The sequence below is a fragment of the Sorex araneus genome, chromosome 1 (genome assembly GCF_027595985.1).
Source record: "Sorex araneus isolate mSorAra2 chromosome 1, mSorAra2.pri, whole genome shotgun sequence".
NCBI classification, from domain to species: domain Eukaryota; kingdom Metazoa; phylum Chordata; class Mammalia; order Eulipotyphla; family Soricidae; genus Sorex; species Sorex araneus.
Window position 1 is genome coordinate 369,746,362 of NC_073302.1, and position 24,419 is coordinate 369,770,780.

At 37.7% G+C, this 24,419-nt stretch overlaps 1 protein-coding gene and 1 non-coding gene across 4 annotated transcripts in view; one reads left to right on the forward strand and one right to left on the reverse strand.

Moving 5' to 3' along the window:
- The window catches only part of SP4 (Sp4 transcription factor), a 77,457-nt gene that overhangs the window by 31,091 nt on the left and 21,947 nt on the right, over nucleotides 1–24,419 (reverse strand). The gene's annotated exons all lie outside the window — the stretch shown is intronic.
- Nucleotides 21,579–21,712, forward strand: LOC129400892 (small nucleolar RNA SNORA70). Its single transcript, XR_008627956.1, has one exon. It is a non-coding gene; the product is annotated as a small nucleolar RNA SNORA70 (small nucleolar RNA).

The window sequence follows — 24,419 nt, forward strand, 5'->3', positions numbered from 1 at the left end:
TTAAGTAGGTTTTTAAAAATAGGGTTCAACCCCAGCAGTTCTTGGCGATATGGGGCTGAGAGTTTTAGCCATTCCCGGTGATTCAGTACTTGGTCCCAGTGATACTCAGGGAAACTGTCACTATAACTGCAATACAGGCATTTTAACTGTTATTGCTTTATTCACATACATTACAATAATTGGACCTCACTTCTCAGTAATATATCTATAGACACACACATTTGATTTATTTTTAGGGAAAACTGATAAACAGTATACAGTAAGACAGAAGTATCTATGTATATGGCTTAAATTTGACTATAGCGTATGTATTGCCTTGTAATTATCCTTTCAACTCAGTTCTATTTTCTCTACCAAAGGTGTGGAAATTCAAATACATAAATAAATGAAAAACACAATTTATGAAAGAATGTTCCCCACCTTAAGAGTTTATGTAAAGACTGAATGAGTTCCTCTTTACAAACCATGGGCCAGAGCGATAGTACAGCCGGTAGGGCATTTTTGCCTTGCATGCGGCTGACCCAGTCTGGATCCCTAGCATGCTATAGGGTTCCCCAGCATCACCAGGAGTAATTCCTGAATGCATAGCCCGGTGTAAACCCTGATCTTCACTGGGTGTGACCCAAAAAGCCAAACAAACAAACCCAGAACCACAGGTGCTCATTATATGTTAATTATTAATACTAGCTTCAACTGAGTTGGACAGCAATAAAGAAAATATGGCAGCACATACCAACATGAGTATTGAATGCAAAATAAAAGAGCTTGATTTTAAGCTGTATAGATAATATTTTAACCATAAAGAGTAGACAGGAAAAGACAATAAACATTTACAGGTAAGGAAACAGCACACATTTGCTAAGCAAAATTAAACCACTGCTTCTCCTAACCAAAGTCAATCATCGCCCCCCACTCCCCACCCCCACTGGTGTATTTATAGTATTCTTAAACCTGTGTTAGTTGTACATTTAATGCATTTTTCTTACTTTGTTTTGGGGCCATACCCAGTTGTCCCTAGGACTCACTCCTGGCAGGGCTCAGGGGAATATATGGGGTGCTGGAGATCAAATCTGGGTTGGCCACATGCAAGGCAAGCAAACCTGATATAATTTATAACTTTTATTATTAAAAATATGACATTTTAATCACTGTTTTAGTAATACATGTTTTAGCCCTTCTTCTGAAGCTACATTTTTGTTAGCCTTTGAATTAACATAGTGGTAAGCAAAGCAATGTACATAAAGCAAGGAATTGTGAATTCTGTGAATCCAGGTAGTGACGGTACTTTAAGATCTACCATTTCTTTGCCTCAAGTAATGCTGACCTCATAATTTTTGTCTTTCCACTATTTTAAATAGTTGTTTTTAAAAGCTATGTTTACTTCTTATGATAAAGTCTCTGTAACCAAGTCAAAGATTAATTTTGTAGCTTTTAAAAATGATTGCTCTAGTAACGGTCTATCTCACAGTAACTGAATTAAAAAATTTTAAAAAATGATTGTTCTGATTTTATTCCTTAAATTTACTATAGCTAAGGCAATGTGTTTACAATGTTGTTAACAACATGATCTTAATTTATTGTTAGCTCACCTCACCACCATCGAAGACTCAAAGTATTTTTTCAACATATATATGGTTTCCCCCACCCCAATATTATTTTAAATTACTGGTCAAAAGCTCAGAAGCTTTGAGTTGACATCAACTGGGAGTTGTCTGGATTGTAGTCCCTCCTGACATTCCCACATGCCAGACCACTCTCTCTCTTGCCACAGACCAGCCGTCTGCCTCTGTCCTGGAACCTAGTAGCCAGTTCTCCCCACTGTCCATCCTCGAGGTGGTATTTGTTCTTGTGTGAGCTGCCCCGCTGCTGTGGTTCCTTGAGTATTAGCCACTCCAGCCGGGAGGGACAAACTGCTGTGCCAGGGAATGTAGGGAACCCCTGCTACCTAACTGGGGAGATGAGGTGAAGCACTACCCCTCCGTGCAAGTATGTATCGCTAACCAAATGTGCACATGCATCTGAGTGGGGAAGGTAGGAAAAGCTAAACCACCTTCCACCACTCATTGCAGGTTATCTATCATCTGTCCCCTCTTGGAAGCCTGCTGTTTTTGGAGAAAAAAGTAGTAGAAGACCCTGACAATGACAAGCCCAGTAAGGAGTGACCACAGAAAGTGTCTCCAGGAAAGGGGTCTGAATCAAGAAAAGAACAAGCTTTTAGTCTGGATTAGGTCTGCCACTATGTTCTTAGTTCCTTTATCTCTTACCCCACTCACTGCATTCTCATATATTTGACTGAGTCTGAATAGCCCATCTTCCTGAACCCGTAAGGTTAAATTGTATATTTAGTGCTCTATTTCCTGAATTTAGCACAGTCTGGCATATCACATGCATTCAAAAGCAAGTAAATGAAATGCATGATTTTTTTAGGGAACTATTTTTTTTGGGGGGGCGGGTGAAGATTGGTGGGTCAGGACTTAAGTTCTCAAGGATCACTCCTGATACAGTGTTCAGGAGATCATATGGGGAGTTGCGGATCAAACCCTGATCAGCCTTGGGCAAAGAAAGTGCTTTTCCCACTATACTATCTCTCCACTAATTCCATTTCTTCCCCTCAAATGTCCCATGGCCATTTTCTTGCTAGATTCAAGTCTTAGCACGAAAATTATTTCTTCAATGCCTAAATATTTAGTAAGCTATTCAGTGAATAATACTAGGCTTGAATTTATATTTAAACATATGTTTGAATAAGTGAACATATATAGCTAAATCTGACAATTCTCTTGACTTCTTCACCTTTATTTTCCACAAACAGGTCAGCACAGCTCAATACTACTTTTCTTTCTATCCTTTTTTATTTTTTTGGGGGGGGGTCACATCCGGCAATGCACAGGGGTCACTCCTGGCTCTGCACTCAGGAATTACCCCTGGTGGTGCTCAGGGGACCATATGGGATGCTGGGAATCGAACCCGGGCCGGCCACGAGCCAGACAAACGCCCTACCTGCTGTGCTATCACTCCAGCCTCTCAATGCTACTTTTCTTTCAACGATTATCAACTAAGAATATACCACCAAGTTCCAGATCAAGGTCTCAGTTAAGTCCTTGGTGTGACCTTTCAGACCTCATCTGTATTAGTCTGTCCCTTGCTCATTCTGCTCCTGACACACTGGTCTGTTTTTCTCAGGATCTCGAACAAATCAAGTTTACTCCCTTCTTAAAGACCTTTGCCTACAATTTCCATTCTAGCCAGGATGACTCTGCACCCAGATCTTTGCATAGAGGAATTCTTCGTAACATTCTAGTTCCAGTTCAAATACCGCTTCTTTAGAAATGACATTCCTGATCACATTATGTTCACTGTTCCCCTTAATACATATCTATAGGCCACCAGCCATCAAGTCTTACTTGCCTTTAATTATCTTGGCCTTAATTTAACTTTTTTTCCCTCACCTTGTTTTGCTTTACTTCAGTATACTACTACAACAAAAGGTATCTTGCTTGTTTTCAATAATAAAACCTTAAAAATAAAATTTTTAAAGTGAAGTTAACTCTTCTAATTATTCTGCTGCAGTAAAGGTTATTACAATTCTCCTTATAAACCAACCTCCAAATCTGAAAGGCAATTTTTAGGATAGTTCTTTGCCTATTATATCTAGTGATAGACAAGCTACAAATACTTATTATGTTAATATCTTTTGTATTCATTTCTCATTGGCAGATCATCACACATGGTCTTGGCCCATGTAAATTTTTGGCTAAATAGGATCTATGCCTCTTATCTATTTAATCCTTCAAATTAATGCCTCAGATAAAAAGCCATGTTCTAATAATATTATTTCCAGGCAAAATAATTTTCACGTGATCCCCACTGAGCAAAACTTGCTATTCATTAAAGAAAAACCCACAAAAACAAAAACCTGTGAATGGCCAAATCCACCATGCACTTCTTTTCTCAATGAGATTTTTAGATTGTTTTGTTGTATTTGACGTAATTGATTACTCTCCCTGAAACCCAAGCTTTCTACATTCTCAGAAACCCCTTCCTCTCTTTATAATCAGTATTTACATATAAATTTAAGTCACATTCGTGAAAAAAATTGTCTACAATAGACACATTTTTCTCTCTCCCTCCTCTAACTAAAAAAAATTGAAAATAGGTATCCATCTTCTCACTCTACTAAAATCATGACAGCTAATAATAATTCCATGTTGGCAAATCCAAAAATACCTTTTCCTTTGGTCCAGTATCATGCCCTGGAAGCACTGAGTTACTAGTTCTACATTCTTCTCCAATTGTTGTTCTTATGTTCACTGATCCTCATCCCCACCGGTGATCCTCCTGCTTCTCCCTGTCACCCTGATGTCTTCCCAAGCTTCTCTCATTCTGCTCTTCGAGGCTACAGTTCTCAGAGCTGACTTCTATTCTCCTCTGTATTAATTGAATTCTAGTTAAACAGCTTTAACTACTGTGTTTAAGTGGATTATCTCCCTAATTTGTATTTTCTGCTCAGATATCTCTCATGAAGGTCTTACAGTCATCTTTCATTGTCATCTTCCGGGGAACAGTTATTTTTTGCAGGGACTCTAAGAATGAAAATTACCCCACTTTCCCGAGTGTCCAATCAGATAGACTGAGAGCCATTCTTGACTCTCTTCATCCTCCACAGTAATTGTAGCTAGACCTTTAAGTTTACTATGTGAAAGAACATTTTACTGGGTGCTTTAAAATACTACTCTATTCCTTCCATACTAATTGCCTGGGTATTATTGTGCCAACTTTAAGTAGAAGAAACTAAGGTTCTAGAAAATAAAACACCCAGGTCACAAAATAGCTGACTTATGTGGAATTTGTCATTTTTTTATGTTTGGCAAACTCCATAGGTTATTTATTCTACCATATACATTTACTCATGTTGATTAGCAAGACCTTACGAAATCTACCTCTTCAAATGATTTCAAATCTATTTTCTCCTTCTTCTGCCTATACATGAGTGTAGGCAATTATACTATTATGCCAATTATGTACTTTTCAAACTCCATAACACACACACACACACACACACACACACACACATACACACACCCTCATAGAAGTCACAATAGGGTCAACATTTCTTAGTATAGTACATAAAGCTCTCCATAAACCTTTATATTTATTGCTTTTATCCTTAATATTTATTGCTTCAACATTCAGCACTCCTCCTCCATTCCCACATTCAATACCAGTCACTCTAAACTATTTCCTCCAGTGCTTAACTGTCTCTGGGTCCTTGAAAAAAAAAATAATAAAAACTGGAATCCAACACATTTTCCCATCCCAAATATCTCTTGCTGTGACAAAAGCTAACTCATCAAACAGAACTCAGTTCATGTCAATATTCTCTTCACAAAGTATTTCTTGTAAGTCCCTCTGAGTTGGGTCAGATATTTCTTTCCTATTTTTACATAATATCCTGTGCATAATTTCATTATATCAACAAACAACAGTGAATGTGTATAGAAAGAAATTTTATCTTTCCAAGTAGGCCATAAATCATTGTCTTTGAAAAGAAGGTAATTAAATCTACTATTGTCTTCTATTCCTACAACTACTGCTATGTTAGACTTCTGGTAGTGGTCTAGAGTTTATAGTCTGAAAAGTTTATATATATAGTTTACAAGTTATATATATGTAGTTTATATATGTATACAGGTTTATATATAAATCTATATAATTTATAGTCAATAAACTTTTAGTTATAGATTACCTTGCATGCTAGTGGAAATTGTTTTCTAAAGATTAACTGTTAAAACACGATGAATTGTATATACCATAACTTACAAGAAAAAACAGTTCACATAAATGAGACCATGCCACTTATAATTCCACAGGAAATGTAAGACAGCATTAGAAAAAAATACAAAAACTTGTTTATTGGACTCTGATGTCAAACAAAAATTGTTAATTTGGTAATAAAAATACTAAAAAATATTCCAATTGATAGCGCTGCTAAAAACGGGATAGAGATAGCATAACAGATAAGGTGTGTGCCTTGCATGTGACTGACCCAGGTTTGATAGCCAGCAACACAAAAGGTCCCTGAGCACCACCAGGAAACGAGAAAAATAGCTACGACAATCAACTATATGTAGCAACAAGCTACATATAGTTATAAAACAGTTATAAAATTTAAATTTTCCTGTTTCTCTAAACTCTGATCTCTAACCTGTTCTTACTAATACATCCATTTTGTTCTTAATATGCATATATTCTACTTTATTTTTTTAAAGAGATATTAATTATGCAACAGTGTGAATCAACCAAGATGACCCCTCTTTTTCCCTCTTGCTTTCATGATGCCAGAGCAAAAATACTCCAAGGCTATCTGAAGCAATTAAAATATCATGGTACATGTATGTATGTGATTCTGCCCTTTTCTTTTATTTTTACAGGCATCAAAACTATTCCAAGATTAACTGGGAGTGGATAGCATAATTTTAGATTGCTAGACAGGGAGGAAAATCTAGAGTGAGTATTTGGGAGAAATTTTTTCATTTCATATACATTTTCTTTTAGCACCAACCAAGTCTACTATCTTAACAGAGTAGTAAGATCTGAGAGAAATTTAAATGTAGGGTAAGGAGGAACAACAGACCTAACTAATAAAGGAACACAGCATCTTCCAGAACTCATACAAGTTCGCACACACATTTTTCTCTTTCTACTTTCTTTTTCTTTTGGCACTGACAGAATTGAAACACAAGACCCTTATACATGGGAGCCACACCCCCAACCCTCTACCTATTTTGAGGATGGTAATGAGAGATTAGTGCTACAGATATATGCACTGTTTTTACTTCTACTGATTTAAGTAAACTATATTCATAAAGTACTTTTTAAAAGTATAATGGAGAACATAAAACCAGACATAGACATGGTCAGGGATGTGGCTGTGCAGAACACATGCCCCACATGTTTAATCCCTGAGTTCAACCCCTGGTTAAAATGAAAAATCTTGCATATACAGGTTATGAGTCACAGATTATGTGACTCACAGGCTATGAGTCACAGTGTGATAATCAATTACCCACTGATTATCACAATTATCATTTTGGTATATTTGCTTCTAATCTTTATTCTGCACATTTTGATGACAATATAAAACAACATAAATAATTCTACATTAAAGTCTTTCTTAGTAACGGTTACAAATACAGAATCAAATTAAAATGGTTATGCAAATACAGAATCAAATGCTAATGGTTATGCACTAACCTACAAAATCATTATTCTATTATAAGACATAAAAGATATTGTGAAACTTTCACTTCAGCAATACTTAACACATAATGAGAAACTTTAACAAGCTTTCTTTATTCTTCATGGATAGTCCTATAACTAAAAGGATTATCTTAAAAGATATAAAACATTACAGAAATATGTATAAAATTAGAGAAGTATACATAACAAGCTGAGTTTGCGGGCCCAGATAGCAGTCAGCAGTGAAGTCTTACATATGAGGCCTGAGGCTTTGATCCCCAACAGTGCCACCTCATCCCACTACCCATCAAAAGTTGGCACTGTTTATTTTTCTATTAGAATTATATGAGGGTACACTTGCATTCCATACACAAAAATATTGAGTAATAATTGAAAAATATAATAGATAAAATTTAGCATTTCACTTTTCTTCGTTTGATTTTTGCTTTTCGGGTCACACCCAGTGATGTGATGCACAGGGGTTACTCCTGACTCTGCCCTCAGGAATTACTCCTAGCGGTGCTGGGGGACCATATGGGATGCTGGGAATCAAACCCAGGTTGGCCACGTGCAAGGCAAATGCCCTACCTGCTGTGCGATCATTCCAGCCCATCTCACTGTTTTTTAATAGAAGAAATTTCTAGGGGCTGGAGCGATGGTACAGCAGGTAGGGAGGGCATTTGCTTTGCATGTGGCTGACCTGGGTTTGATCACCGGCATGCCATATGGTCCCCCAAGCACCACCAGGAGTAATTCCTGAGTGCAGAGCCAAGGAGTAACCCCTGAGCATTGCTAGGTGTGACCCAAAAAGCAAAAGGAAAAAAAGAAATTTCTAACCCCACCTCTGTTGTGTAGCATTCAGAAGCCAGTGTATTAAGACTGAGAGAGGAAAAAAAACCTTCTAAGGGGAAAACCTTAGTAGAACAAATTATCAAAACAAACACAATGTAGTATGATGACCTATATCAACATGAATAACTGACATAAATATCAACATATAGTATCAACATAACTAATCCAGAGTTTTCCTTCACACATTCACAACAATCAATATAAAAAAAGAAAAATTAGCCCATTCACAATTGAAAGAATGATGAATACATAAGATTCAATATTGTTAGAAACTATTTAAGGTCTTGGGAAAATGATTAAGCAAACTGTACAAAATAAGAATAGAAATCTGGAAAAAAATAGAAATCTCTGTCCTTATATGGAAAAAAATCATTATTGAAAACATGCTTATTTTTCTAAAATTTAATTCATTAAATGTTAATGAATCAGAAAATAATCTCCATAAAATTCTGCTAGCTGATTAAACATTACAAGGTACAGCTTGTAAGATGAAATAGGTGTGTGTACATATAAACATTTAGTATATAATAAAAAAGGAGGTTTCAGATCAGAGGCATAGGAAACAATTATGTATTTTGACTTGGGAATATTAATTAAAGCATTTACAAAGAGTAATAAAAATGTGCTGAGACAAGAGACATAGTAAGTAGAGTGGGTAGGACATTTGTCTTGCATTAGGTCAACCCATGCTCACTTCCTTGGCATACCATATGGTCCCCCAAGCTCACCAGGAGTGATTCCTGAGTGCAGAGCCAGGGGCACCCGAGAAACCAAGAAAATTTAAAAGGAGTAGTAATAAATTCGAGTAGGTTTTAATATGTTTGACAGGTAAAATAACATTCTGAGATTTAAAATTAGGTTTATTATGAAATAAATCTGTACCAAGAACTCTTTTTCATTTTGAACAGAAAACATAACTTGAGAATATTAATAACTGCTCTCTGCAATTTCTTTTCTCCCCATTTTGGGTTGCATCTGGCCATGCCTTCAGTAAGTGGGTTCACTCCAAGAAGCATCAGGAAGACCATGTGGTAGCCAAGGATTGAACCCAGGCCTCCAGCACTCAAACCATGTGTTTTGCCTACTGAGCTACCTTCTCAATTCTTTTTTTTCTTTTGCTTTATTTGGGGGTCACACCCAGCAATACACAAGGGTCACTACTGGCTCTGCACTCAGGAATTACCCCTGGGCTCAGGGGGCCCATATGGGATGCTGAGAATGGAACCTGGGTTGGCCGCATGCAAGGCAAACGCCCTACCCGCTGTGCTTTCACTCCAGCCCCAAATTCTTAAGAAAGTAAATTATATTAGCTAATGACTTCCAGAACGTCTTACCACATATCAAACATAATTAATAAAACAAATGCTGAGTTACTGAGTAGGAACAACAGTTTAGCAGAATCTACGGATTAAATAGCTTTAATCTGGAGCACATAAATCTGAGTTCTAACTCAGTGAGGTTTCTCCCTTTTAGGACTGGGATAATTAACTAAGAATTAATAGTGAAAATTAACCAAGGGGATGGATGGATGCAAGACACTGAGCACAAGTATGAAATATTATAAACAACCAAGAGGAATGCTAACTACATCAGAAACTGTTACCTATTAAGTTCAACCATGTAACAGTCATTCAGACGTCTCTGAAAGCAAACAGTGTATAAATTTCTAAATTTATTTACTTGAAAAACCCTTTCCTGCAGATCTCTTATACATTTAACGCTCCTGGACAGATAAATATTACCTGAAACTGACCTGTATGGCAAACAAACTCAATGCAAACACGAGTAAGATTTTATTAGCATAGGGCAGGACGGACAGTACAGTAGTTAAGGTGCTCACCTCACAAAGCACAAGCCTGATTTGAATCACAGCACCACATGTCGTTCCTCAAGCAGTGAGGAGTGATTCCTTAGCAGAGGGCAGAATTCAATCCTGAGCACACCAAGTGTTGCCCAACAACCGAAAAATAAAATAATAATTTAAAAAAAAGTTTACCGTAGAAGAACTGGATTAAGTGTAAAGGAGAAGCAAAGAAGTTCTCATGAAGATGAAATGGCTTGCCATGGAAAGAGCAAATAGAGAGGCTGTGGGAAGAGTTATTACCCTGAGAAAGATTATTGCTAAGGCAGAAATGAAAGGCTAAAGACACAGAGGAACAGAGCAGGAAAGGACTTGTAAGGACTTGTTCAAAAACCCAAAAGAACTTTATGGGTTTTCCCCTTAAAGGAAGTGGTTAGTTCTTGTTATGGTTATCATGATCATCCCTCCAATCCCCAATCCAGAAAATAGCTGTCATGTAAAAATCAATTATGGGGCTGGAGCAATAGCACAGCGGGTAGGGCGTTTGCCTTGCACGCGGCCGACCTGGGTTCAATCCCCGGCATCCCATATGGTCCCCTGAGCATCGCCAGGAGTAATTCCTGAGTGCAAAGCCAGGAATAACCCCCGAGCATTGCTGGGTGTGACCCAAATAGCAAAAAAAAAAATATATATATATATATATATCATTTATGTTAAATGAGTTTACAGAATTAGCACTGTTAGCACTGTCATCCCTACTGTTCATCAATTTGGACAAGCAGGCACCAGTAATGTCTCCATTGTCAGACGTACAAACTAGCCAATATTAAACAAATATTTTGTACTTTGTCATCTAATGTTCTCTCCTAGGGCTCAAAGGACATAAAACTTTCCAAAAGTCACCATAAACTCCTGCTTAACACCTCAGTCTGAATCTAGAGCCTTGTACTAGGAAGAGTTAGTCGGCTACTTCTCCCCACAAGGACTACTGAATTTTGGAGACAACAGAGAATTACAACTACTTTTAAGTAGGACCAAGGGCCACTCCCTATGATACTCACCCCTGACCCATCTTCTCAGTCCAAGTTCATCTTTCTCTCCTCTCTCTCTCTCCCCTCTCCCCCCTCCCCTGCTCTCTCTCCTTCCCCCTCCCTCCCCCATCCCCGCCCCTCTCACTATCCTCCCCGCCATCAGTGTAAAAGTTCTATTTGAAGTTCTATTTGTCTTTATGTATATATACATATATATTATATATATGCGATGCAAATAATTTAATCTAGGGCCTCACCCCATGCAAGGCAAGTGCTCTATCACTGAGCTACCTTCCTGTTCTTTTAAATAAGCCCTGTAGAAAATCATATTGGCAGGATTAAAATCATTTTTCCAATATGACTTTTATCCAGACTAGATAAGAAAGTTCTTATCAAACTACGCATACATTTACTTCTAGGTTTTCATAATCTTTTCATTGGCAGTTTTATTTACAAGTCATACATCTAAAATGGATCAGAAATTCAATATATATATTACATATAATGCCTAATATGTATTAGGCTTTATATCTAGATCAGCCAACTCCAAGTAACTAAAAATAATTAATATCTGCTATCAGTTTTAAGTTTACAAGGGCTGCTATTCTGAACCTCTCTAAAATAGGAAGGAAAGGCAATTCCAAACACAGGTACAGCAGGCAGTACTTAAAATTATTTTCTCCAAAAGAGTACCAGAGAGGTTGCCATTATTTATGAAGAGCAGACATGGAATTTTCTTTAAATGAACTCTAGCATCAAGAATGATTTAATGGCTACCAAATTCAAGAAAATGTAAGGAAGCATTAGCATATTTCAACAGAATGAATATACTTAGTAAAGGAATCTAAGCAAAACTAAGAAGCAAGCAGAGAATTCTAATTGTTAAGAGAACAAATGCCAAGTCTGAGCTTTCTTTTTTTTTTTTTTTCCATTTTGGGTCACACCCAGCAATGCACAGGGGTTACTCCTGGCTCATGCACTCAGGAATTATTCCTGGCAGTGCTTGGGTGACCATATGGGATGCTGGGAATTGAACCTGGGTCGACCGCGTGCAAGCACGCTCTACCCGCTGTGCTATCTCTCCAGCCCTTGAGCTTTCTTTACTATTTAACAGGATCAGTAAAACTACCTTGGCTTCACAAATTAACATATTTATAACACATACATATGAGATATATGCATACTTTTTAATAGACATCTTATTTAGTTACTAAAGTAAAGGCTAATATTTTCTTTATGCTCTTTGGTTTGGAGACAACTTTCCAGATAATGTAATATATAACTATTGAAATATTAAAATTAAACCAAAAACAAAACCAGTTAGAAGTAGTGTCACTGTTATCTAGAAAGATACAATGAAGACAATAATATTCTAGATATTAGAAATACAATTCTACAGAAGTGGATATATATTCAGTCTAGAGGAAACAGGCACGTTTTATGTACTTCATACATGACCTGCTAAGTATCACTACCTCCTAACACTAATTTTATGATCATTAATAATTTCTATTATTACTTAGTTTCTCAAGTAATGTTGATACCAGGAATAGATCAGATCATTCCAGTTTTTTTAGGAAATATTTACATCTTATATTTTAAATAAATTGTCATATTACAAATCTTGATTTTATAAATCAGTTTCTCTAGAATCTGAAACTGAAAAATCAGATCTGAAACTAAGTTAAAGACTAAGTCACAGATAAAATTTGACTTGTTCTAAGAATCACTTTAGGACCAGGAAGAGAGTACAGCAGGTAAGATGCTTAACTTGCATGTGGCTGACCCAGGTTAGATACCAGGCACTGCACTTCTCCCATGAGCCCCATCAGGAGTTATCCCTAAGCACAGAGCCATGAGTAAACTCTGAGCAACACCAGATATAACCCCCAAATAAACAAAAAACACATTAGGAAGCTCTCCTTTGAAACAGAAAAACTATGTATCATTTTAAATTAAGTAATTATGCATATACCTCAATAATGCAACTTCAATAATTTAATTCTAAGGCAGACTGACAAACTTTAGTGAGGAGAAGAGAACAGAGGGGAGGGGTGGAGAGAGGAATTTAGTAGACCTCCATAAATGGCTAGTTTTAAAAATATGACACTGGCTTTTAAATTACTAAGTGTCTTGTTTTCTACAGCCAATGTTTCACAACAGATTTTTTTGCATACTTTATTTTTTATAATTATTTTCTATACTTAAATTAAAGCAGTGTAAGTTTCAAGGGAAAGACGTGGGCGTGGGTCACGACATGAGCATTTGGTGGCAGAGAGGTGTTCCCCTGGCCAGCCAATGGGGAGGGAACAGAGAAACAGGGCTGGGCCAGGCTGGTCGGTAGTCATTTTCTTTCTCTCTCCTCCCCTGCAGAGTCCAATCTCTCCTCTTACAGCACAACCATAGTTGTAGTTTTGGTCGTAGTCCCAGTTATCATAGTTCCATCACGCCAGACTGCTTGTACACCTCAAAGGCCTCTAACCCTCTTACACTATACAGAAACCATGAAGGGTGGGGTACATATAAGTGGGGTTGAACATTGTCATAACAACAAACAGAGGTAAAGCCACTCCTTCAGGGGAAGTTCTAGAGTATTACCTCAAGGACAAAATCTCATCTGAGAATTCAGCAGTCTAGATTACTAGGAGATCCGCTCAAGGGCGGGATTCCACCTAGGGCTTATTGCTTTCTTCTTTCCTTATCTAGTAATCCATTTAAACATAGCATCTTTACTTCTTAAAGTATTTCTAGTCATTTTGTATCACAGTAGAGGTATGTTAAGCTTAAAGGTTGGCTCTTCCTGGGGAAATCTCACTATATATCCCAGACCACAATCCTCAGGCCAGCTTAATCTTTCCTAACCCTAGCAAGGTCCTTATTCAGTTACTTCTTTTTTGGATCATGACAGAGTTTGTTCCATGAGCATGCTCTTAACTTATTATACTTATGGTGCTTAGCTTCGATGCCAGAGTAGCTTACAGCTTGCCCTGGGTCCATCCAGTCCCTTCGTCCAGACTTCTCCAAAATGAGTGCCAGGAACTAAGGGAAACTGAGGCATAAGTAAATATGTATGTTCAGGAGTAAATATTATTTTGGAGTAAATTAACTCCCAGGTTACAAAGCACAGCATGAAATGTCTTTCTGTGTCTCTACAAAAGAGACATTGCTAAACCATACAATACACATGGACTGGAGCTAGAGCACAGTGGGTAGGGCATTTGCCTTGCATGTGGAAGACCCGGGTTCAAAACCTCCATCCTTCTCGGAGAGCCCAGCAAGCTACAAAGAGTATCCTGCCCGCAAGGCAGAGCCTGGCAACTTACCCATGGTGTATTCGATATGCCAAAAACAGTAACAAGTCTCACAATGGAGACATTACTGGTGCCCGCTCGAGCAAATTGATGAACGGGATGACAGTGCTACAGTGGTACAAGTGACATAAAGGAAAGAGAAAATCAATATAGGATTATTAGTGCCTGATGGAACTGGGTGTGCCTCAAGGGCATTGTTGTGGGAGTAACTCAATAAACCTAAGCTCCCTGTGGGAGGAACAAGGACAACCCAATGTTATCCACACAGCAGTATTACACCCAAAGTCTATTACTTAAATGAGTTTTTAATGATGAAATTTTTTGTTTGGGGGCTATACCTGAAAGTACTCAGGGATTACTCCTGGTGGGGTTCAGGGGACCATAAGAATTGGCAGGGATTAAACCCAGGTCAGCCATATGCAAGGCAAGTACCCTACCCACTATACTATCTTCCCAGTCCTAGTGATGAAATTCTTTTATTTTGGTTTGTAATAAAATTGCATTTTTGTGCAAAATTATTTTAATATAGAATAGATCAGTTTTTAGTGAAAAATAATCAGTACTCAAAAGCACTTATGTTCTTTTTCTCTTGATTCAGGATGACACAAATAATCCAACGTATTTTATATATTTTTGTTCATCTATTTTGATCAATTAACCACAATAAGCATTTATTAAATAGTTCACTTCTCAATGGCTAAGAATGCATAGATAAACTGGGGAAAGACTTGCACTACTCTCTTAATTCTAGTTATTCTATTTATTCTGATGTTTATTCAGATTAGGTAATTATTTTCTATCCATTATCTCTATGGGGAAATTTCAGGTCATAGAAACCCCTTTAAGTTATGTAACCAACTGACCCCAGAAATGTTTGACTATTTAAGGAATACTTTCTTAAAACAAAATTGTAGTATATGTATTTGTTTGTCTGTTTTTTTAGGTCACACCCAGCGATGCTCAGGAGTCACTCCTGGCTCATGCACTCAGGAATTACTACTGGAGGTGGTCGGGGGACCATATGGGATGCTGGGAATCGAACCCAGTCGGCTGCATGCAAGGCAAACACCCTACCCGCTGTGTTATCACTCCATCTCCTACTGTATATTTTAAAGCTTCCCGACAGCCCATTCAATTTTTATTGCATTATATCCATTTAAGATGGTGGTGGAGAAAATAAAGGAAATCCTGATTACTTTTAATTAGAATTCAAAGTTTACTGTAGTTCCTTAGAAATTAAGTCACCACTGTAGCACTGTTCATCAATTTGCTCCTTCGGGGACCAGTAACGTCTCCATTATGAGACTTGTTACTGTTTTTGGCATATCGAATATGCCACGGGTAGCCTGCCAGGTCTCTCTCCCCTCCTGAAAATGAACTATGTTAAAGATTTTATAATATTAAACCTGAAATTGGAGACCTGTGAAGGTTTTAAAGAAAGGGAAAGGAGGGCATAATCAAATCTGGGTTTTAGAAACACTCCGGAATTCAAGTGTGTAACAAGATGTGAAAGGCCATTCAGAGAAACCAGCTAAGCTATTTCACCTTAAGATGGTGGGTGTCCCTGAAAGAGAAAGAACTGGATAGAAGAATGATTATAACATACCTGCTGGCCCTTGGTAAGACCTATGTGTCCTAAACTCTGACAAACATGCATTACGCCACTCCAGTAATGTGACTATTGCCATTTTAGAGATGAAGACAATCAAATCCAGAGAACACTTAATCAAGATTTAAGTGGCAAAATCAAGACTTGAAGTAAGGTCTGCCCAATTCCAAAGTTTAAGCATAAAGCTACAGATCTTGATTAAAATCACTGTTATGAACATTAAATTGGTCTGTAAGAATTCTGGTTAGGACAATAGGAGGCGGTTGAAACCATTAACTGAGAGGAACACAAGAGGGGAAGCAGGCTTGTACAGGAAAATCACCTCTAAGCTCAATAGGTTCCTTACACGCACAACCTCAACTCAAAATTCTTACAGTCAGAACTGCTCTACTCCAACAAACAAAGGCAGCATGGCCTTTTCTCCACTATCATTTACCTTTCTGCTATTCTTAATCCCTACGCTTTTAAATTTCATCTTTATTTTCAGTCTGCTCTCTAGTCGCCTGTCCACACACACCTTTACTAATCCCTTGGCTCTTTGACTTTCTGCCATTTATGGAGGCAATTCTATTACCACCTCAAAAATACATACTGTTTTTCCCCTAAACTCCATTGCTTCTCTACTAGTTTGATTTTCCTATTGTCCTTCTTGAAAACCAGTGTCCTTTATCCATGTTCACACTGTACAATCTAAGGTTCAAACTTGATGATGATCTATCACTGTATCACTGTCGACCCGCTGCTCATTGATTGACTCGAGTGGGCACCAGTAATGCCTCTACTTGTCCCTGTCGCATTCAGGGTCAGGGGAATGAGGCCCATTATTGTTACTGATTTTGGCATATTAAATACGACACAGGCAGCTTGCCAGGCTCTGCCGTTCGAGATTCTGCATCGCTCTCTTCTGGGAGCTTTGTTTTATAGTCTCTGGATCTTGATGATGATATATATTTCACTTAAAAGTCCCTAAAAGGCTTCCCATACCTCCCAGGATACAGTTTAAATTCCTTATGGCAATGGAGGACTCTATGGTCCTTGCCAACATAATTATAGCCCATGAACCCTGGTCAGAACATGTGATTAAGAGAAACTACCTGCAATTCTTTGAACACATCATACCCAATTCTGATCTTCGTCACATAAAAAACCTTTATCTCACACGTTGGCTCATTTCTGTTAATCAACCTAAACTATTCTGTATCATTATTTTAAGGAAAGCTTGCTCACAAAACCTCTCATTGGCTTAGTGCATAATTGGGTTCCATGGAAGATGAGTTCCCTTTTATTTAGAGTGTGATACACTACATCAGAATTAATCTGATTTCTAGCCTGCCAACAACCCTGTCCAATACTCTTAAATGCCTTCTTTAGCCCTGTGGTACATACACTAAGTACAGTATGGGCAAACAGGCCCTCACAAGAAGTAATCATAGTTAAAAAGCACCCCGGACAAGCTTCTCTTCCTCTCTTTTTAAACTCTCCCAAGTGCATCTTACACTCATTGAGTCAATATTTTCATGATTTACTCACTCTTTTAAAAGGTCTGATTTACTAAGCATTCCCTAAACTTAAAATGCAGTACACCTGTCCTAAAGATTTTTTTTTTGCAATAGTAAAAATATTCTGTATGAAGACTGTCCAGAGTGAAAATCATTATTCTTGTGTAAATATTAGCACTTGAAATGTGGTTAGTGCAACTTAAGAAATGAATTTTTAACTTGAATTAGTTTTGCCTTAAACAGTAACACATGACAATTAGCTTTCATACTGAATAGCACAGCTCTCAAGTCTTATAAAATGAGTTAAACACAAAATTAAATAGATTTTTCTCAACATTCACTCTCCAACTCATCTTTATAATAACACTTAGAGATTCCTCTTAACTGCTAGTACATACCACCCCTCTCTGACTGCTCTCTTACTTTTCTGGATTCAATTTTCTCCTTTAGGCCCTAAAAGACTGAATGTTACCTTGAGTCTAGTTGTTATTTTCTGTACTCAAAATCAACTATAAGAAAGTTATGGTACTATCATGCTTTTTCCTACAACATGTATAAAACTGGACAGGGTCATGGTAAGTCAGAAGGAGAAAGAAAATACGGGAAGCTCTCTCACAGATAGCATATAGAAAAACAAAGCAAGGGAACAGAAAATGTTCAATAAAAACAGACTGATAAAAGAACTGGCGTTATCAACACGGGGAATGGGAGCTGAAGGAGAAGGTCCATTGAACAGTATGCAGGGCTATTGAGATTTTGATGGAGGTATGGTGTGAAATGGTTCTAAAATGTATGAACATTTACACTCAAAAACTAATGCAATTTCAATAAATTTTTTAAATAAAAATTTTGTGGAAACTAGAGAAAACTCCATTCCCTCTAGACTCATGCACCAAATTCTGTCAATTATTTTCTTAGTCTTTTAAAACACATACTTAACACCCAAATCAGATTATCCATCACTGATATGTGCACTATTATGAGGGCCATAAGATGCCTTATCTATTTCTAATGCCTGCTAGACAATAAGTCACTTTATAAATAAATCTCCTTCATCTAATCCTTCAAAAATGTACACATTTACATAATCTTTCACTTCAGACTGAGTCTGACACTGTCATTCTACAAAGTCTATCAACCTTGCCAACTCCATCTTTTTTTTAATTTCTCTCAAAATCCCTATCCTACCAATCTTTCTTAAATATGTAAAGCTATTTCCTCTTCTTTTCTTTTGCACCTATTTTTTCTGTAACCTATAATGCCTGACTTCCCTTCTCTTTTACTTGTTTGTTTTGGTTCCCTACTGCCCCTGAACCCCCGGTAAAGAATCAGTTAAGACTCCTAGCTTTATGAAGCATTTCACAAACTTCATCCTGGTTTAATTCCAGTAGTACTATCTTTTACCAATTCAATTTACTTTTATCAGCATGGCATTTCTGTGTGCTTTTATTTCAACGACTATTCTGTCCCTTCAACTAGAGCAGAAAATTTGGGGAGAGGGTTTTGTGCCCAGCTCAGATCACACCATACCCAGCTGTGATCAGGGTTTACTCCTGGCTCAGCACTCAGGGATTACTCCTGGAAGGGCTTGGGGGACACTCTGAGGTGCTGGGGATCAAACCCAGTTTGGCCATATGCAAGACAAGCACCCTACCCGCTATACTATCTCTCAGCCCAGTAGGTCTGTGTTTTAACTGCTTCACCCTACAATGATATTTATTTTAATAAAGCCTGCTGTAAAAAATTTAAGTTGGTAGCTTGTGCAGGTGAGCATGAGGATTCCCCAAATATTAGAATGAGTCACAATTACATGGAAGTTTATAACTAATGTGTCGAGCCGGGGAAATACAGAACGGGCATTCGGTGTTACAAGGGTACAGTATGCCCTGTCAGTTCTTGGGTCACAGCTTAAAATAACTACACAGTTTAGGGCCAAAGGAGGCTGGGCCAGCACTGTTAAGCTACCATGGACTGTGTATTCCATAGATGACTATTTTAAGCTACACTTCTAAACAGCAAATAGAGCAATTAGAAAATACCTGTTTTCTACATTCAGGTGTAGGTGAACTAATAAGACATTTTCTGATTCTAACCATGTAAGAACCATCATACATTGCTCTCTCCTGCAACTGAACCTCATTTTCAGTTCTAGAATAATTCAGGTCTAGTAGCATTTTTTTTCTCTTCCAATTAAGATGAGGAGAGTATCAACAAGCACATATTTGTGGAAAGTGTTTTGGTTTTTTGTGTTTTAACTGACTTCCTTAGACACAAATAAATCAGACATATTTGGGGACTGAGACAAGTTTAGAACATAAGCAAAAGTTTTATTCACATATATGATGAATTTGCACTGTGGCTGATATTTTAGAAGCTTATTTCTAGGAAAAAGTCATACTAGGAGATCTGTTTGTACACTTAGTATGAGACTAATCCAAATAATTCAAAGATGTGTGTAGGCAAGAAATGAATTTCCTATAAAATTATAAGCAGGTGCCAGAGAACACAGGGTAACTAAGATGCTTTCCCTAATATGGTAGACACTGGTTTAATTACTGGCACCACTGAGCAATATCTGGGGTTATTATTCTTGAGCACAAAACAAGGAATAAGCCCTGAGCACCAACAGGTATTGAGAATGTGCGCACACGTATACACACACACACACACACACACACACACACACACACACACACACACACACACGTTATTTTATATAAATCATTTCTACATTTCCTCTTATCAACCATTACAAGAACTCTTAAGTATTTCATCATTTTAATTTCTGCACTGCAAAAAAAGACAACAAATATATAACATTTATATTACTATTTTTAAAACTAGTATTTTATTTTACTAGTACCTCACAAAGTAACATCAATTACTTCATGGTCACTTAACCATGCTAATTGGCAAGAGATGAGAAAGGAATGTTTAGAAACTGATGAAGTGTGAGCCTCTAGGTTTGATTCCCAACACCATGGTTCCTCAAGCACCAAGTCAGGAGTAATTTCCCCAGCACGGCCTGGTGTGACCTAAGCCTCTACCCTCTCCAAAGCAAACCATTTCAAAAGGTAAAAATCTTAAGTTTTTGCATGCTTACTACAGCAGAAATAAATATTAGCCCTTGAAATAATTGACAAGTTTTGTCACCAGGTTCGTGGGAAGGGGGCAGAGAAAGAGAAAAAACGAAATAAAACAAAGTTCCTGATTCACAGTAATTGATGTTCCCAAATGAAAGTTTCTTTCATTTTATCTTCATCCGAAAGATGAAAATTTGACACAGTGAATTTTATCATAAAACACTATGTACAACTGAAAATACTTAACAAAGTACTTAAAGGCTACTATGAGCTTTAAAGTGTGTGAAACTAACAAGAAATACACTATTTTTAAAACCTGAAACAAAAAAATAGTAAATTTTGGATACAAAAATATGTGGAATCTATTATTAATAGTTTGAAATAAAATTTAAATAACTACATTAAGTTCTGGATTTGCTAGACACAAAAACTGTAATAATTGGAACAATTACTTAGCAACCAAACCACTGCCGCTTGGGATAAAAGAAAACAAAATTAGCCTTAATACCATATTCCCGTGAGAAAGGGAAGAAGAAAAAAAAAGCCCTTTAAAAAGTCCTTGCTTATAATTTTCTATACAGAAAAAGCATCTGAAACTTGAATGTCTATGTCAAGAAGAAAGACCTGAATTATCCAGATTATGCAGACTTTACCAACAGGTAATGGTATGATTTGGGTTAAACAGGAAATCTGCTTTTGGTCTTAGACCTTTCACTTATAAACAAACAAAACTGATTCAAAAAGAATTTATAAGTGTAGCTTAAAAAGCACAACTTCTGTTAAGTTCCAATGTTTAAAACACATTTACAGATATCATACCCATCTACAAACACAGATATTTACCTACAAAACACATATATCTCAGTATCATTTTTTTTAACCACACCCAGTGATGTTCAGGGCTTACTCCAGGCTCTCCACTCAGGAATCATTTTCTGGTCATGCTCAGAGGACTAAACGGGATACCAGGTATTGAACCCAAGTCAGCTGCAGGCAAGACAAGCACCCCACCTGCTGTGCTCTCTCCAGTCCCCACCTCTGGATCATTTCTGTATCATGTTCAATTTATCTCTTTAAATTCATCATAGTTAACATTATTTTTTTAATTATAAGATTCTTTGCCAGAATAACTTTTTCAAAAATCGGTATCCTAGTGCAGCCAATTAAGCCGACCTCTCTGTCACTGGGGACCTAATGAGCAATGGCTGCATACAGCAAGCAACCTCCTTCATACAGTATGCAGTTTGTGGCTTGTATGAGGCATTCTAAAGGACCTTGGAGACAGTTCTCTGCAGTGGATGTTACCAACAGCTTTTGGGCTATCCCCAATGTCAGGCTCCAAACAAGTATGGCGGTTGAGGCTGTTGGAAAGCCTCAAGACATGGTGGCCAGGGCCCACACTGGCCAAGCCATCATGTCCAGCAGCATCAAACTGCAGAACAAGGAGTACATGACTTGGGCTTTGAGCTGGGCCCAGTTCAAGTTCCCTTGCTACCAAAAGAGCCACATCTCAAAGTGCCACTTCGTGGTGATGTGGACCTTTGGCAAACAGGGAACTTGAATACCACCAAGAAGTGGGGCTTTGCCAAATTTAATGAAGATGAGTTTGAAGACATGGTGGCTGAAAGGGGGCTCATCACATATGGCTATTTAGCTACCACTAAATAATTGGTAGGCACTGCACTCCTGGAGTTTAGTTGTCCCTGAGTCCCTGGTCCTCAACTTAGCTCTCACAACCACATCCCACCATACCACAATAAATCCTGCTTCGTAACAATAATAATAATCAGTAGTTAGCTATCCAAAAATTTATTGACAAGAATATGACAAAAAAAAAAAGTTTGGGTACCATGTGTCCAACTAATAAGGAGAAAACAGCCATTTACAAAGATACAGTTTGTTATTCACAGTTCCCAAGAGGACAGAATGACACAAGGGGCCAGCCACATAGGGAATCACTGGTGGTCAGGAGGAAGAAGGGGGAGGAACTGTTGGCATATGCTTTTACTGTGGGGGAAACAGGTTTAGAATTGGAAAATCTGAATAACTGCAAAAAGCGCTAAAGTTTGAAGGTTGTCGTATTAATTTGGTACCTGGCCTTGGGGTGATTAGGATAGGTGAATAGTAGCCTTAAAAATGAGGTATATGAAATACAGAAATCCAAAACTGTGCAGCTGCTAGTGCGGCCTCCTGACCTCATATCTCTTCATTCTCAGCAATGGAAAACAAATTACCAAATGCTTTCTTTTCAGCAGGTCAACTTTAGGGGGGAGGAACACCAAATCAATGATAGGAATTTTTTGTTGAAATATTGAATGTAATCAAAGTAAAGTGAAAGTAAATTGAAATTTGCCAGTTACACATGCGGGGTGGGGTCTGGGGAAGTGGGGGGAAGAGGGGAGGTATACCGTGATTCTTGGTGGTGGAATATGCGCACTGGTGAAGGGATGGGTGTTTGAGCATTGTATAACTGAGACTTAAACCTGAAACTTTTGTAACTTTCCACAAGGTGATTCAATAAAAAAATAAAATAAAATAAAAATGAGGTATAAAAAGGAAGCCACTGGGTAATGAACTTGGAGATTGGTTGGTCTGTACTTCAAAAACACCCTCAAAGGTAGATTTGGTTACTATCTCCAGGAATGGGACAAAATACTGGAAGGCTCCATCCCTCTTGGATCAGCAAGGTTCTAGGTGTCAAAATATAAAAAACAAACAACCCCCTAGCAAAATACCCCCACAGTTTAACACCCAATTAAACTGAGTGCTAAAGAAGACTGACATGGATTGTTTATTGAGCACTCACTATATACAAGCACTGTAGCATATTAAAAATATCCTGTAGGGGCTATAGAAATAACACAGCAGGCAAGGTGTTTGCCTTGCACGTGGCCAACCCGGGTTTGAATCCAGCATCCCATATGGTCCCCTGAGGACCACCAGGAGTAATTCCTGAGTACATGAGCCAGAAGTAACCCCTGTGCATTGCTGGGTGTGACCAAAAATATCCTGCAGTGCATTAGCTGTAAATGTAAATATAATCATTTAATGAAAACAAGGCTTAAAAATGCTAAACACAAACACTAATTTAAAAGGACAGAGTATGATTAATTTGTAATAATAAAATTTACAATTTAGTGCTCTGACACAAAACATTTTCATATATTATTCCAGTTAAGCCTCAGGGGGGAAATAAAAGCCTGTGTAGCAGAAGAAGCAGTCTATCATCTTTTAAAGTAAGTCTAACTAAAGCTCAATAACTCTAAAGGATATCCCTGTACCCGAGACAGTAACCGGCAGGCCAAGGAACTGAGGCCAGGGCTTGATTCTTGTCCACTGCAGCAACACCACGCTCTCTCCTCCTCCACTTCAGGTTAAACTTCAAGCTATTATTTTGTAAGAAACAAATAGCTATTTCTAACCACTGAGGATTAATTGCTCAATGGCCTTTACTATAAATAAAAGAGATTAGGCTGACTTTTTTTTTTTTTTTATGGGGCAGTTTGGGCCACACCTGACAGTACTCAGAAGACAATGCTGTGTTCGGGATGGAACCTGGACCTGCCATACACAACGCCTGAGCTCAGCCCTTTACAACAGTGTTCTCAATCTTTTGCTGACTTAGGGCCTCCTTTCCAACCTGGTTTTCTTCAGCATTTCCCTGTTCAAATGACTGCCCCAACCTGTCCCATTTCATGCCCCTCACATTTATACAAATTTCACCCAAAGCCCCTTTAAAATATTGAGGGCTGACAAGGAGCCAAGTAGGCCCCAATTGAGAAACTGCTTTATGGTAGCTCTAAATTTAGCGCAACAAATTTTTTACTAGGGGTATTTGTTAATAGTGTTTTTTTCTTCTTTTTAAAAAACTACTTTAGAATAAAGTGCTATATATCACAGATTCTTTCAAAGACTTGATTTTCAAAACCAACTATTTTGTTGCTCAATAATCATAGGTAACTGAATCTGTTCTTAAAAGGTGTTGTGATAAATT